Consider the following 15,438-nt stretch of genomic DNA (forward strand, 5'->3'; position numbering starts at 1 on the left):
ATGTAAAATGAAGCACTGACAGCAAGAGAGGGGGGGATTCAATTCTGTTCACGTTTAAAGGCAAACATACTTACTTTCCAAAATAATATGCAAACTTAATAGCCATCCTTCCAAATTCGCCCTTTTCTGAAGTCATCAGTCCCGATCCCCAGCAAAGTAATGTGTACACAAGGATATATATTAGGGTAAAGTGTACATTAAAATGCATATATTATTGAAAATAACATACACAAATGCATCATATTAGGGGAAATTGCTTTACAAAAAATGTGTATATCTGGGAAAACTGCATGCAAATTAGGAGAAATATGCACTAAAATACTGATGGGTTTTCATGATGACTTAAAAAATTGCTAGCTGATGTGGAAATGTGGGGAACTGACTGGAAAAAAATGAGAAACCGAAATTGACATATTCAGCCATTCCTACTCAGAAGCAAGTCCCGCTCAGCTTAATGGGCCTTATTCTAAAGCTGCAGCCTTTAAATCCCTTGAATTTTGTTTAAAAGGTAGTCTTGTGTCGGACAGGTTGTCTTCTGTAGGACAAAAATTAAAAGTGATGTTTCTGGTTCTTAAAATAAATAAAGCTTTAATCAAAGCCCTACCTTTGGGGAAAAAACCCCACTTAACGTTTCCTTAAAGACAAAAAGCTATTCTTTTTTCCAGAAAAAAACCAATGCACCTTATGTCAGATGACTTCCTTATATTGCTTTTGTTACATCAGTGGTTCTTTGAAACCCATAATGGTTGCAAGGGATGGGTCTCAATGACTAAAGCCTTAGATATTCTTTTAATCTGTTTCCCTAGAGTGGAATTCTGGAATCAAGACATGAAGTCAGTTGATACATTTCATAAAAGCCCATCTTCGTTGATTTATACAGATTCTTTTTGGATGTCTTCCTTTCCCTAAATACTCTACACTTCCCTTTAGGGTTGCCATGTTCATGGCTTTAGACTGATCCTGTATTTTAGGAGAAGAGAAAGTCAGCCAAGTGCAGGTGTTCTTGCAATACTGTAATAGGAAAAACCACAAGGTGGAATTCTCCCTTCCCCCTGCACAACTTTTAAAGATACAGAAGACCTGGGCCTGGCAACCAAGAGGTCTTCTGTATCTTTAAAAGTTGTGCAGGAGGAAGGGAAAATTCCACCTTGTGGTTTTTCCCCTTACAGTGTTGCAAGAACACCTGCACTTGGCTGACTTTCTCTTCTCTTAAAGATACAGGATCAGTCTCAGGCCCTGAACCTGGCAACCCTACTTCCCTTATACATTCCATATTTGTCCATGTGCTTCAGTGGTACTAATAACCACAGACAAGCTTCACAGCTGCTGTAGGTTTCCAGTAACAGCGACCCCTCTCACTCTAGGCTCCTACAGCAATGGGGGAAGTCAATCAAAGGTGAAATTCCATCCTTCTTGTAATGTCTAAGGAAATGGTTCCCAAACTTTCATCCCTATGGACCACTTGAAAATTTCCAAGGGTTTTGGCAGATGACTTAATGATTTCTTGCTTGTTGTGGCAATTGTATTATGCTATGCTAAGTGCTGCATAGTTTTTTAAATGTATTTTTATTTATTTATTTAATTTAATTTATATACCGCCCTAAGCCAAAAAGGCTCTCTGGGCGGTGTACATAAGAGATAAAACAAGCACAATATATAAATACAATAAGTATAACAAAATCAAAGATCAAAACAAACAATAACAAAGAACCAACAATGTCAAAATACAACAATAATGAAAATACTGATAAAATACACTATAAAATACAATTTAAAATACACTTTAAAATGCCTGGGAGTATAAAAAGGTTTTCACTTGGCGCCGAAAGGATAGCAGCGTCGGTGCCAGGCGTACCTCATCGGGGAGGCTATTCCACAGTTGCCTCTTTTATTGCCTCTTTTATTTCACATAGATTGTATTTTATTGCATTATAATGTGAATGCCATAGAATTCAAATTGTAATATGATAAACTGCAATATATATGGGGTCGCACTCTCTCTGAAGAACCAGATCCATTGCCTAGGGGTGCTCCTGGATTCACTAGAAGCCCAAGCATCCTCTGTGGTTAGGAGTGTTATTACCAGCATTGTCTGGTTCATCATCTACAGCCGTTCTTGGACAGGGATGGCCTGACCTCTGCAGTCCATTCATTGGTAACCTCGAGGCTGGATTACTTCAATGCACTCTATGTGGGGCTGCCCTTGGCCATGGTTTGGAAGCTCCAGCTGGCACAAAATGTGGCAGCCAGACTGCTGATGGGAACACATGGCCGACAACATATGACACTATTCTTAAAACATCTGCACTAGCTGCCCATTCACTGCCGAGCTAGTATAAGGTCCTTGTATTAATTTACAAAGCCCAGGACAACTTAGGTCTAGGGTATCTTAGGGACCGCCTGAACCCTTGTATCCAGTAGTGTACTGGCAAATTCAGAAGTGCAGGGTCCCTTAATGTTGGTTACAGCCATGCCCTTCCCTCATTTTTTGCTGCAGGGTTGAAAATGATATCCTTGTTAATGCCTTCTCCCACAACAACAGACATCCCTAGGAGCCAATAAGCACAAAAGATGAGTGTTAGCTACTGAGAAGAGTCTTCTCAGTGCCTGACTCACCTCCTTTCACTCTGATTGGCTCCAATCAGCAGGAAAGGACAAGAAAGCATGTTGGAAAACTCTTTAGTGGCTAACACACTCCCCTTTCATGCTGATTGGCTCATAAGATGCTGGAGACATAGGGACCTTGCTAGGACCCTGCTCTCAAAAAAGTAAGGGGTCCAAGACCCTCCGAGATCCTGGACGACTACACCACTGCTTATATCCCAGCTTGATCACTGAGATCATTTGCAAAAGCAGCCTTGGTCATCCCCAGAGCTGAAGCTCATTTAACATTGACATGAAATCAAGTCTTCAGTATCATAGGCCCTGTTGTCTGGAACACTCTGCCAACAGAGATTTAGCAGGCGCCTTCTTAAGAAGATGTCCTTTCGCACTATTTGACCTTTGTTTTCATTGCATTTTTAATGTTTTTATTCTATGATTGTTTGTTCTGTTTTTAACTTCTTGTAAACCGCTTTGATATTTTTAACGAAATAGCAGTATACAAATATATTTGTAAATAAAATAAAATAAAATAAAAAATAAATAAAAGCAGCAATAAAATTACAATTAAAAATCTATATGAATGCTTAATGTGATGGATGTGTCTTCAACCACAAATCCACAGACACACCACAGACCATCTGACTGAAGCTGATGGTCTGCAGGCCATAATTTAGGAACACCTGATTTAAGGTTAAACCTGCTTAGAAATCCTCACATCCTTACTGTGGTCTATTATTTGCCTAATTACATTTCTGTCCCATTCCCAAAACCGGTGCTAGGAAGCAGGCAAATGTGTTTATTTGCATAAGTAGACTGTGGATAATAACCCCTGCCTAGATGGGTATTTATTTGTTCATTTACATGTTTAAATATGTATAGTCCACACGTTCATAGAAAATATAACAAGGCAGTGTGCAACATAAAAACACAATGCTACAATAACAGTAAAAACCTCAACCCCATATCAGTAAAAACTGGCTAGTATCAAGAATATGTTCTAAAGGCCTGTCTGAACAATGCAGGTTTTGAAAACGGTTTTAAAACAAAGCAGGGGTGACTCCTGCTGTTCTGTTGGCAAAGCGTTCCACACTGAAGGCTCAGTCCCAGATAAAGGCCAACCCAACCTCAAGGGCATGGAGGACCCCCAAAAGTGCCACAACTCGGCGTAAAGGTCAGCCTCAGGCAACTGTGGAGTTCTAGGAAACCGGGCAGTTTATCTACCGGAGATAACAATCCTGCAACTGACAAAAGAGTTTCACCATTGCACAGGGATAAGAGAGAGGCAAGTCGAAACCTCTGGTCTTGCCAAGGATTGAGAGCTTTTCTGCCAGTGCCAGCCTCCAGTTCAGATGTTTGTCACCTTTCTTATTTGCTAACTGCCCAGCTCCTATGCTTCAACACATTGGGGAACCTTTTTCATAGAATCATAATCATAGAATAGTAGAGTTGGAAGGGGCCTATAAGGCCATCAAGTCCAACCCCCTGCTCAAGGCAGGAATCCAAATCAAAGCATTCCCAACAGATGACTGTCCAGCTGCCTCTTGAATGCCTCCAGTGTTGGAGAGCCCACTACCTCCTTAGGTAATTGGTTCCATTGTCGTATGGCTCTAACAGTTAGGAAGCTTTTCCTGATGTCCAGTTGAAATCTGGCTTCCTGCAACTTGAGCCCATTATTCCGTGTCCTGCACTCTGGGACAATCGAGAAGAGATCCCGGCCCTCTATGTGACAACCTTTCATGTACTTGAAGAGTGCTAACATATCTCCCCTCAGTCTTCTCGTCTCCAGGCTAAACACGCCCAATTCTTTCAGTCTCTCCTCATAGGGCTTTGTTTCCAGTCCCCTGATCATCTTTGTTGCCCTCCTCTGAACCCGTTCCAGTTTGTCTGCATCCTTCTTGAAGTGCAGAGACCAGAACTGGATGCAGTATTCAAGATGAGGCCTAACCAGTGCTGAATAGAGGGGAACTAGCACTTCACGCGATTTGGAAACTATACTTCTGTTAATGCAGCCTAATATAGCATATGCCTTTTTTGCAGCCACATCACACTGTTGGCTCATATTCAGCTTGTGATCAATGACAATTCCAGGATCCTTCTCACATGTCGTACTGCTGCACACATTTGCTTATGGACAACCTGGGGGGGCACATTCCAGGGGTGGGTAGGGCCAGAGGGAAAAGCGGATGGAGCAATGGCTGTGGCACTTAGCTTTGCAATAATAGGCTACATTTCCAGCACACATAAGTCAGAGGGATCTACAAATATACACACCTCTCCGTCCAGGCAAGTGAAAGCCTTTATCACAGTTCAAGGACACATTTAAGCCAGGAAAAAGTGTCAAAGGAGAGTGTGAAGCAGGGTAGGAAAGGGGTGGATTCTGGGGGGAGTCTTGGGGGCTGATGGATTGACAGGCCGGGGGGGCTCATTCAGCCCCCAGGCTGGAGGTTCACCACACTTGCTTTAACACAAGCCTGAGACAATGAAATATAGGAGATGAAGGGTTTTTTCACCCCCTCCTTGCTAGGAAAAATGCCCACTGCCAAATTTTCATGTGTCAAGCACAACAGCAGTGACAGTAAAGGAATGTGATTCACCCCTTGGTGTTTGCCCATTCTAAGGGTAGAAACACACTTACTGTTCTTCTCATTCCACTGCATCTCCACTCTCTGTTCTGAAAACGGGACACACAAAGCTAGTGCAAACCCGCCCCTTTTTACTGTTGAACCTGGTTGGAGCAGCTTGAGTGCGTGTGTGTTTAATTCAGCTTCAAAGAGATTTTGCAACCAATTTGCAGATCAACTCGTTCCCCCTCTAGGTGCGGCCAATGGAAACGCTTTGCTGTAGGCGACTATTGTGCTCACAGCCTTAGATTCATGCCCTGACAGTCTGGAAGACAGAGGTTCACTTTTCACATTGTGTAGAATTGGTGGTTCAAGGGACAGCGCATCTGTCAACAAGTTTGGGGTTCTATAGTATCCATCTTCCCATTAGCATCGCAAAACAAATAAAGTTATGCATAGCTGAGAACAGTTGCCAGATCATTAAATATAGAAGGCTGTTTTGTGTGTCTTCACAGGGTAGTTTACAACCCCTGAGAGGCTTTCCTTTTCATTCCCTGCAATTAACAAAATTACCCCGTTCTTTTTATGCCAGGGATGGGAAACCTGTGGCCCTCCAGGGACTGTGGGACTCTGAGGGTAGAAACACACCCACTGTTCTGCTGGTTCCAGAGCATCTCCACCTCTCTCTTCTGAAAACGGGGACACATGATGCCAGTCAAACCTCGCGCCTTTTTACTGTAAAACGTGGTGGAAGCAGCTTGAGGAGGGGGTTCGCTTCAAAGAGATTTCACAACTGATCGGCAGATCAACCCATTGCCCCTCCAGATGTGGCCAGTGGAAATGCTTTGCCGTAGGCAACTAGTGTGCTCAGATCACAACCCAAGTATAATGTTTTTAATGTTTTAATTGTTGTAAACCGCCCAGAGAGCTTCGGCTATGGGGCGGTATACAAAATAAATAAATAAATAAATAAAGGACCACAACATTTCCCAAACCTGGTGTGTGAGTGTGTTGAATCCAGGAACATCTGGAGGGCCATAGATTCCCTACCCTTGAACTAGAGATTTCCCAGCTCACGCTCGTCGACACTACGTTACACCTGCTCTCGTTGTTAAAGAGTCAGGCAGGAGTTACTAACCTTTTCCAGATGCTCCACTATCATTTTAGAAAGTTCCACATTTTTCCAGTGAAGGTCAAATGAACAGCAATTTAATTACAGATTTCTTTGGTTGAAAGTCCAATTCCCCACTGAAATCAGGCCCCATCTGTGCTATGCATTTTAAACGTTCATAGCTTCAACCCCCAGGACTCCTTTAAACAATAGTTTGTTAAAGCTGCTAAGAGATGTTAGGAAACGTCTATTCCCCTCACAGAGCTACAGTTCTCAGAGTAGTTTAACAACTGATCCCTCTTTCCCAGGAACTTGGAGAACTGTTGCTTGAGAGAGGAGGCATCTCTTAACAATTCTCAGTACTCTTAACAAACAGCAGTCTCCTACCAGCTCTCAGCACCCTGAACAAACTATAGTTCCCAGGATATTTTGAGGGAAGACCATGACTGTTTAAAGTAGGTTGAACTTGATGCTGATTTAAATGTATAATGCCAATGGGGCCTTCGTGACAAAACTCCCATGGATCTTATTGGTGTAGGATGGCACCCCACACTGATGTTCAATCTGATAAACACTATAATACCATGCATGGATATTGACTGAAGACAGCTGTGGGGAAAGCACCATCACTGAATCCCCAGCAACAATCCATATGCCTCTAATCCACGGGTTTAGGGAACAGTAAAATAAGTAGAACTGAATATTTCATTGAGATCAAACTGTCTGCAGTATCTCATTAAGGATTTCTGCTAAAGCGCTGGTCATAAAAGAATCCTTTGCTTAGCAAGCTGATTTTCAAAAGTTACACGCTGCACTGCAGAGAACCCAGCAGAGATTGTATACCATAGAGGCTAAGATACTGAAGCCCGATCTGCTCTATACATTTAAAGCAGTATTATACACTTTAAACAATCATGGCTTCCCTCAAAGAATCCTGGGAACTGTAGTTTGTTCAGGATGCTGAGAGATGTTAGGAGACTGCTGTCCCCCTCACTGAGCTAGAATTCCCAGAGTGGTTTAACCTTCATGCAGACCCAGCAAACAAATCACACTGGCTGACTTTGGATGATTTTGGACCCCAGTGAGATTTCCAATGAAAGGATGGAGTCACTCTGTACCCCAGAGACCTTTTTGTTTTTGGTCACCACAAGTGTGCTTGACACCACCAAAGCACCTTCAGCCAAAAAACACTTATGCAGAGGAGGCAGTATTTTTCTGAGCCATATAAGCTGATCCCTTCTCCATGCATACTGAGTAAACCGGGGAGTTTTTGAACCCTACTGGTTTGTTTGTTTTTCCCAAAAGGAAAATGGTAAGTGGTAACTGGCTGAAGTTCGGAAACGTTGTATGGGTGACAGTTTGTGACAATAACCTAGAAGCACAACCCTGTAGGTCTACTCATCTGTAAGCTACACAATAAAAGGCAGAAATTTGGCCCCTGAGCTTTTTGCTGGGGTATGTTTTGACCACAGGTGGTTTTTTGTTTCCAGAAGAAAAACAGTAAGGGGTAATTGGCTGAAATTTGGAGATGTTGTACAGATTAAAATTTGTGACAATGTCATAGAAGAACATCCCCGTAGGCCTACTTATGTGTAAATTACACAATGAAACATGCATCTGGGGTCAAAAGGTACCCCACAAGTCTGCATGAAGGGTAACAATCAATCCTTCCTCCCAGCGAACTCTGATGATTGTAGCTCTGTCAGGGGAATAGGAGTCACCTAATAACTCTCAGCACCCTTAACCAACTACAGTCCCCAGAAACAGCCATAACTTTTTAAAGTGGCATAATACTGCTTTAAAATGTACTGAACAGATAGGGCTTAAGCCAAACCATGGCTTTATACAGTGGCTTCCAACCTTTATGAGTACGGGATCCCCTTTGTAACTTCAAAAATTTTCATGACCCCTATGCTCTAATTGTTGTAATTTTGGTCTCTGTTAATTGAAAAAATACATAATGAAACCTTAAATAATGTCACTTTGTATTCATCACAAAAACAAATATGATGATTATGTTTATTACCTATCCTTCACCAGAAGGTCCCAGGGTAGGTTATAGCAATATAAACAACTTCTAACAAATTTTGAAGGAAATAAAAGGAAGAAAATCAAAGTAAACCACCCAAAGTGGTGAATAGAGCCTGGCTGATCCCAGGGCATTTGGTTTTAAGTATTCCACCTGTATACAATGATGCCTCCTCTCCAGCGGTTGGCTCAGGAAGCTCCATATGACAATAATAATACTATATCTGATGATACTCAGCTTTATTTCTTCTTTCCCCCAGACACTAGGGAAGCCGTCCGCCCTTTGAACCAATCCCTGACTTCAGTGATGGACTGGATGAAGGTGAATAAGCTGAAACTAAATCCAGACAAAACAGAAGTGCTCCTCGTTAGTCGTAGGACTGGTCTGGACATTGGGAATTTACCTATGTTGGATGGGGTTGCACTCCCCCTGAAGACCCAGGTTCGCAGTTTGGGGGTGCTTCTGGATTCGGCTCTGAACCTGGAGGCCCAGGTCTTGGTGGTATCCAGGAGCGCTTTTGCCCAATTAAGACTGGTCCGCCAACTGCGCCTGTTTCTGGAGATATCCGACTTCACGAAGGTAACACATGCCTTAGTTACATCCCGATTAGACTACTGCAACGCGCTCTACGTGTGGCTGCCTCTAAAAACAGCTCGGAAGCTTAAATTAGTTCAGAGAGCGGCAGCTAGAATGTTAACAGGAGCCGGCCTACGGGCCCATATAACTCCCCTTTTATAACAACTACACTGGCTGCCGATCTGCTTCCGAGCTCAATTCAAAGTGCTGGTTTTAACCTTTAAAGCCCTACACGGCTTGGACCCTCTCTATTTGTCTGGGCGTATATCTTCCTATGAACCCTCCCGGCCCTTGAGGTCCTCCGCTGATCCTTCTCTTGTGATTCCCCCAACCTCTCAAGTCCATCTAATGGGAACCAGAACTAAGGCCTTTTCTGTTATTGCCCCCAGACTTTGGAATTCTTTACCGATAGAGGTGCAGTTATCTCCTTCTCTTGTTATATTCCGTCGCCAGGTCAAGACGTTCCTTTTTCGTCAAGCATTTAATTTGAGCGATGTATAGGATGTTTTTATTGCTTGACAGGCTCTTGCTGCTGATATGCTTAGTTAATATTGTTTTTATTATGCTAATTTTAATCTTTATATGGGATTGTTCTTTGCTTTTTGTTCGCCGCTCTGAGTCCTCGGAGATAGAGCGGGTTATAAATGTTTTAAATAAATAAAATTAAATAAATAAAATATCTAACAGACAAAATGTCAACAGGTGACCTTTCCCCATAATTGTATTTCCATATTAGCAAAGGCTTAATTTAACTTATATTTAATTTCTGCCTGCCACACAGCTGTTAAAGGCACAAGAGCCCTGTTGTTCCCCAATGCAAAGAACCCAAGAGTAAAAACAACACAATTTGGGCAACAATGTATTTTACAATAAAATGTATTAAAAATGAGCATATATAACTGTATGAAAACATACTCCAAGCCTTGATAAACAACAACAAAAATACATTGAGCATGTGTAATTTCACATTTTAAAATTTACTTTACCCATCATTTTTTCCCCTCACTTTACTGCCTTGGGGCAGTCACTAACTCTCAAACTACTCTACCTCCTATGGCTGTTGTGAAGATATAGAAGGCAGAATTAAAATGGCCACAAAAGGAGACTGGCTGCTGTCCTAACCTCATTTATTTGGGAGTAAGCTCCTTTGAATTCTATAGGACAAACTTCTAAGTAGACCTGGTTAGGATTGCAGCCCAAGTCTTTGTATTACAGACATAAATTTTTACTTCCTTTAACCAGAATGATGCATCTTTGTACTATAAAGCCCTATGTCCCCCCCTCAAAAAAAGTAGTACAGCATCAAAGCTTCAACAGAATCTTAATCTGGTCTGATTACTGCAATTTCAGATCTTGGAAAAGTTACTTTTTTGAACTACAACTCCCATCAGCCCAATCCACTGGCTATGCTGGCTGGGGCTGATGGGAGTTGTAGTTCAAAAAAAGTAACTTTTCCAAGCTCTGCATTAAATCTAATTTAAGCCCCATTAAATATGAAGAAACTTGCTTCTGAGAAAACATATATACATTGTACCATAAGTTAACTATTCAATGAATTTTTAATAAGTTCCCAGTTGTGCATTCACGGGGGGATGCTCTAGGATTCCATCCTGTTACTTTTTTGACAGGCAGACTTGCTCCTGGGATCCCTCTGTCTCTACAGCCAGAGCTAATCAGCTCGATCTATCTTCCCTCACTGCCGCTAACAAAAGAGGGGGAGGAGAGGTGATGGAACTTAAATAATCCCAGCTGGCCCCTTCTCTTGATATATTTACACCGGACTCACCTTGCTTGCTATTGTGGTGTGCTGTGCAGCTCTCTGTGTAGTGAGAACTGACTGTGCTGGCAGGCAGAGCTGGCTGCGTGCACATGCAGTGCAGGCTCACAACTTGGTGGTGCACAGACCAGACATTCATTGATTTTTTAAATTAATACATAGTTCCTCCCTTGGCTCTTGGCAACCCCCCCCAGATGACTTCCTGACCCCTCCCCCAGAGGCCCCAAACCCCAAGTTGGGAACCACTGGCTTAGTGCACTGCAGCAGCACCACGGAGGAGCAAAGGAGCATGAGCTTCTTTCCCGGACCCCCAGAGCTTGGAAAAGTTACTTTTTTGAACTATAACTCCCATCAGCCCAATCCAGTGGCCATGCTGGCTGGGGCTGATGGGAGTTGTAGTTCAAAAAAGTAACTTTGCCAAGCTCTGCGGACCCCACACTTGCACATTCACACTAGGCCATGGTTTGGGGCAGTTTGTCATGCAAATTAGGCCTAACTTTGCTGTTAGATATAATCATGATAGTTTAATGAAGTTCTGTCAAAAGGAAGTTAATATCTAGCTGTCTTTCCAATGTTTTGACACTGTTTTGTTTTCTTTTTAAATCCCCATTACTGTGATGTGCCCATCTGCGCCTTACTCTCCCTTATGTGTTGCTTCTTTCTGTTTTTCAAGTCTCCAATTTTCCTTTCGTTTTACTTCTAAATATAAGTGGAGGATTAGGAGGAGGAACATTTGCTTATTCAAGCAAGAGTTAACACAGGGCATTTTGAAGAGGAAATAGTGCTTGCAATTTTATGTTTTTCTGATGTGAAAATGACCTTCTTTGGAGTGGTGTACACAGACAACATCAGTGGGAAAGTGTCATGCAGTGTTATTCATGCCCTATTTCTTTGAATAAATTAAACTGAAATGTGGGTGAAGAGTTATTTGCTTTGTGCTTCCATCTACATTTTGTTTTGTTTATAATATACACACAGACCAGAACTGGGTGTATGAATCTGTGCATGAAATCCAGTCACCCTGCCTCTTTGCACCCCTGCCTAAATCAAATTAAATGGAAGGGAGCTCTTGCTGACCTCTTCCTATCAGGATTATGCAAGAAATGGTGGAAACAGTAGTCGTATGTGGCTTATTTTAATTTAAAAGGAAATGGGGCAGCCCTGTAGCCAGGATGGGACAAATGGGTGCACACACCCCCAAGCTGTGCTTCACTAACACACCTCCGGATTTTTTTTTTGAAAATTATCTTTTTAATTTGTGACATGACAGACAATGACAACCTCCATTTAAAGAATGACAGCTTGTTTTAAGATCAGGAGCAATCTGATGAACATCAGAAGTTTCGGGAAGTTTCGTATGGTAAAATCATAGAGTAGTAGAGTAGGAAGGGGCCTACAAGGCCATTGAGTCCAACCCCCTGCTCAATGCAGGGATCCAGCTTAAAGCATCCCAGACAGATGGCTGTCCAGCTGCCTCTTGAATGCCTCCAGTGCTGGAGAGCCCACCACCTCCCTCGGTCATTGGTTCCCTTGTTGTACCACTCTAACAGTTAGGAAGTAGTGCTTTCAGGTAGCAGCCAGGTCCAAAGAGTGGCGTAGTGCAGGAACACATTATGGGAATGGCTGTGGCTCATCGGTACAATGCATGCTGTGCATATGAAAGGTCCCAGGTTCAGTCCTTTGCATCTCCAGGCTAGACTAGGAGACTGGCACCAGGTCTGAAATCCCAGAGACCTGCTGCCAGTCAGTGTAGGCAATACTGAGGTAGATGAACCAATTTTCTGGCTTGGTATAAAGAAGCTTCCGTATGACAATCCCCATAGCCATGCCCCCAAGGAAAGTCCATAGCTGTGGCCCATCCCGAAGGAGAGTTCAAAAATGCAGGCAGTTGGGTTGGTCCATTAGTACACATAGCAATGAGCAGCAGTACATAGCATAATGCCAATTTATGCAGAACAGCATGATTACAGTTTTGTGACTAACTTCCTGGGAGTAAATGACGCTGAACTCAGGTGTGTGACTACAGAGTTTCAACTTGTAACGCACATTTCACTTTAGCCGCCTGAAATGCAACCTTTAGCTTTCCATTGGACATGCAAACACTGTTGCAAAGAGGTGTAGCCATTTGAACTGAGGGAGATGTTTTAAAAGGTCTCCATGAATGTTCAAGAAATATCTTTTGGGATGAAGCAAGATGAGCATATGCCTTGCACAGGAGCATCTTTTTTCCCTGACTCAAAATGTATGCCAAGATCAAATCCGCAGATCTTCTCCATGCTTGAATATATACTGTTGGTACCAAATTTGAAGCCCACATAAAAGACCAACACAGCATGTTCCTTTGCACATATCTCTTGGCAATCAACGAGGATCCGATGGTGTGTTATGAAACTTGGAGTAGAAAACTGTTCTGAATGCAACTGTGAAGCTTTGTGAATCAGCAAAATTAGGACTTAGGGAAGAGAGATTGAGAAAATGACAGTTTGTTAATGATGCCTAGGCACAGAATTTTTCGTTCTGGCAGAAGCCAATTTTGACCACAGGAAGAAGATTTTTTAATCTTATGACATTGCCAGGTTGACAGAGATTTACAGGCTTGCTATTTATTTACATCCTCTTCCCCAGCCAATATAAAGCCTGAGTATTTACCCCATTATCATTGTCTTCCTTTTTCCTCCTTTCCCTGCACCGTTTCCATGTCAAGATTTACGACTGAAAGTCCCTTAGAGCAGAAACCTATCTTTGTTTTTATTTATTTATTTATTTATTATTGTGTTTATTGTTTAGTTTTATTGTGCTACTTTGCAAAGCGCCAAACTTACTGATGATAGAAGGAAATAGCATCAGGTCACAACTCCATGTAAGTACTAGTGAGCTTTCAGTAGCCATCCAGTCATTCAAAATGGGTTGCAATTCCCCACCTCCATGTTGCCCCAACGTTAGCAACAGACAGGAGTATTGAATCCATCTATTACAAACATCCAGAGATACCAAATGATTAAGATAAGATTTTTACTCCTTAGAATTATATCAATTGATTTATTATCAATGGCTACTTGCCACAATGGCTATGTTCTACCTCCACTGTTGGAGGCAGTATGGCTTTGAATCCCAGCTGTTAGGACCTGCCGGGAGATGGACCAAATCAGTTTGAGGATTGTGAGTGTGTGTGTCTGAATGATTTCACTGCTCTGTGGATTAGCAGAACAATTAAGTTGTGCTGGGAATTCTGTCTTCCAGGATCCAGGGTAACTGAAATGCAGTTCTATTAAATTAAAAGCACCTGTTTACTGTCTGTTTTGTTAGGAATCAAAAGTAGGCAGGGCTCTGTTGCACTCTGGTCCTTCTTGCCAACTCCTCATGAGCATCTAGTTGGCTACAGTAGCTTAGTGGCAAATTCAGAAGTGCAGGATTCCTTCATGATATTCACAGCCACACTTTCTCCCCCCTTTTTTGCTGCTGGGTTGAGTATGAGATCCTTGTTAATGCCTTCTCCCACAACAAAAGTCATCCTTAGGAGCCAATCAGCATGAAAGAAGAGAGTGTTAGCTACTGAGAAGAGTCTTGTCAGTGGCTGACTCACCTCCTTTCACTCTGATTGGCTCCAATCAGATGGAAAGGACATAGACGCATGTTAGAAGACTCTTCTCAGTGGGTCACACACTCCCCTTTCATGCTCGTTGGATGCTGGAGACATAGGGACTCTGCTGGGACCCTGCTCCCAAAAAAGGAAGGAGTCTAAGACACACACCCCAAGACCCTGCATGACTACATCCCTGCTTGGCCAATATGAGAACAGGATGGGCCACTGGCCTGATTCAGCAGGTTCTTCTTATTTTCTTATGGGTTAGAAGACTTGTATGTTTTTCCTTTAAAAACATTTGTATCAACATTTTCTTTGGAGGAAACTCCAAAGATATAGAGGGACTCCCACAAGAGGCAGTGATGGCCACCAATCTAGATGGTTTTAATAGAGATTGGACAAATTCATGGAGAGTAAGGCTATCAATGGCTGCTAGCCACAATGGCTTGGTTCTACCTCCACTGTCAAAGGCAGTATGCCGCTGAATACTAGTTGTTGGGAATCATAGGTGGGAGAGTGCTTGCAGTAGCTCCTGCTCGTAAGTTTCAATGGGCATTCTGGATGGCCACTGTGAGAGGAGAGTGCAGGGCTAGATGGGCCCTTGACCTGACCCAGCAGGAATCTTCTTATGAAGCGTTGATCTGCCATCCTATTCAACTTAAATGAATGGATTCCTCCTGATTTAGTCCAGCAGAAGTCAGTTTGGATTGTGGATATGGAATGTGACCTCTGTTGACTAGACATTGCTCAGCGATGGAAGGAATTTTATCAGAGATGATTTGGACATCCTGGACTCCAGAATCAAGCTTGGAACACACGTGCATGAAGAGTTTTGATATGTTGCCCAAGTATGGCCAAAATTAGTACCTCTCTTTTGAAATCCTGTTATTAGAAGTTATACCAAATATGCGTATTGCACAGATGCAGTTCATTTTTTATGTTCATTTAATTCCATTTATGAATCATATTGAAGAGATGAACAATAATAACATCAAAAATAAAAACATAAAACAATTGCATATATATGAGAGCCAGTGTGGCAAAGTGGTTAGAGTGCCAGACTGGCATCTGGGAGACCAGGGTTTAAATCCCCACTCAAGTTATGAAGCTTACTGGGTAATCTTAGGCTAGTCATGGCCTCTTAGCCTGACCTACCTCACAGTGTTGCGAGGATCAAATAGACAGGGGAAGAAACAT

Source organism: Rhineura floridana, chromosome 8, assembly GCF_030035675.1.
Source record: "Rhineura floridana isolate rRhiFlo1 chromosome 8, rRhiFlo1.hap2, whole genome shotgun sequence".
Lineage (NCBI taxonomy): Eukaryota > Metazoa > Chordata > Lepidosauria > Squamata > Rhineuridae > Rhineura > Rhineura floridana.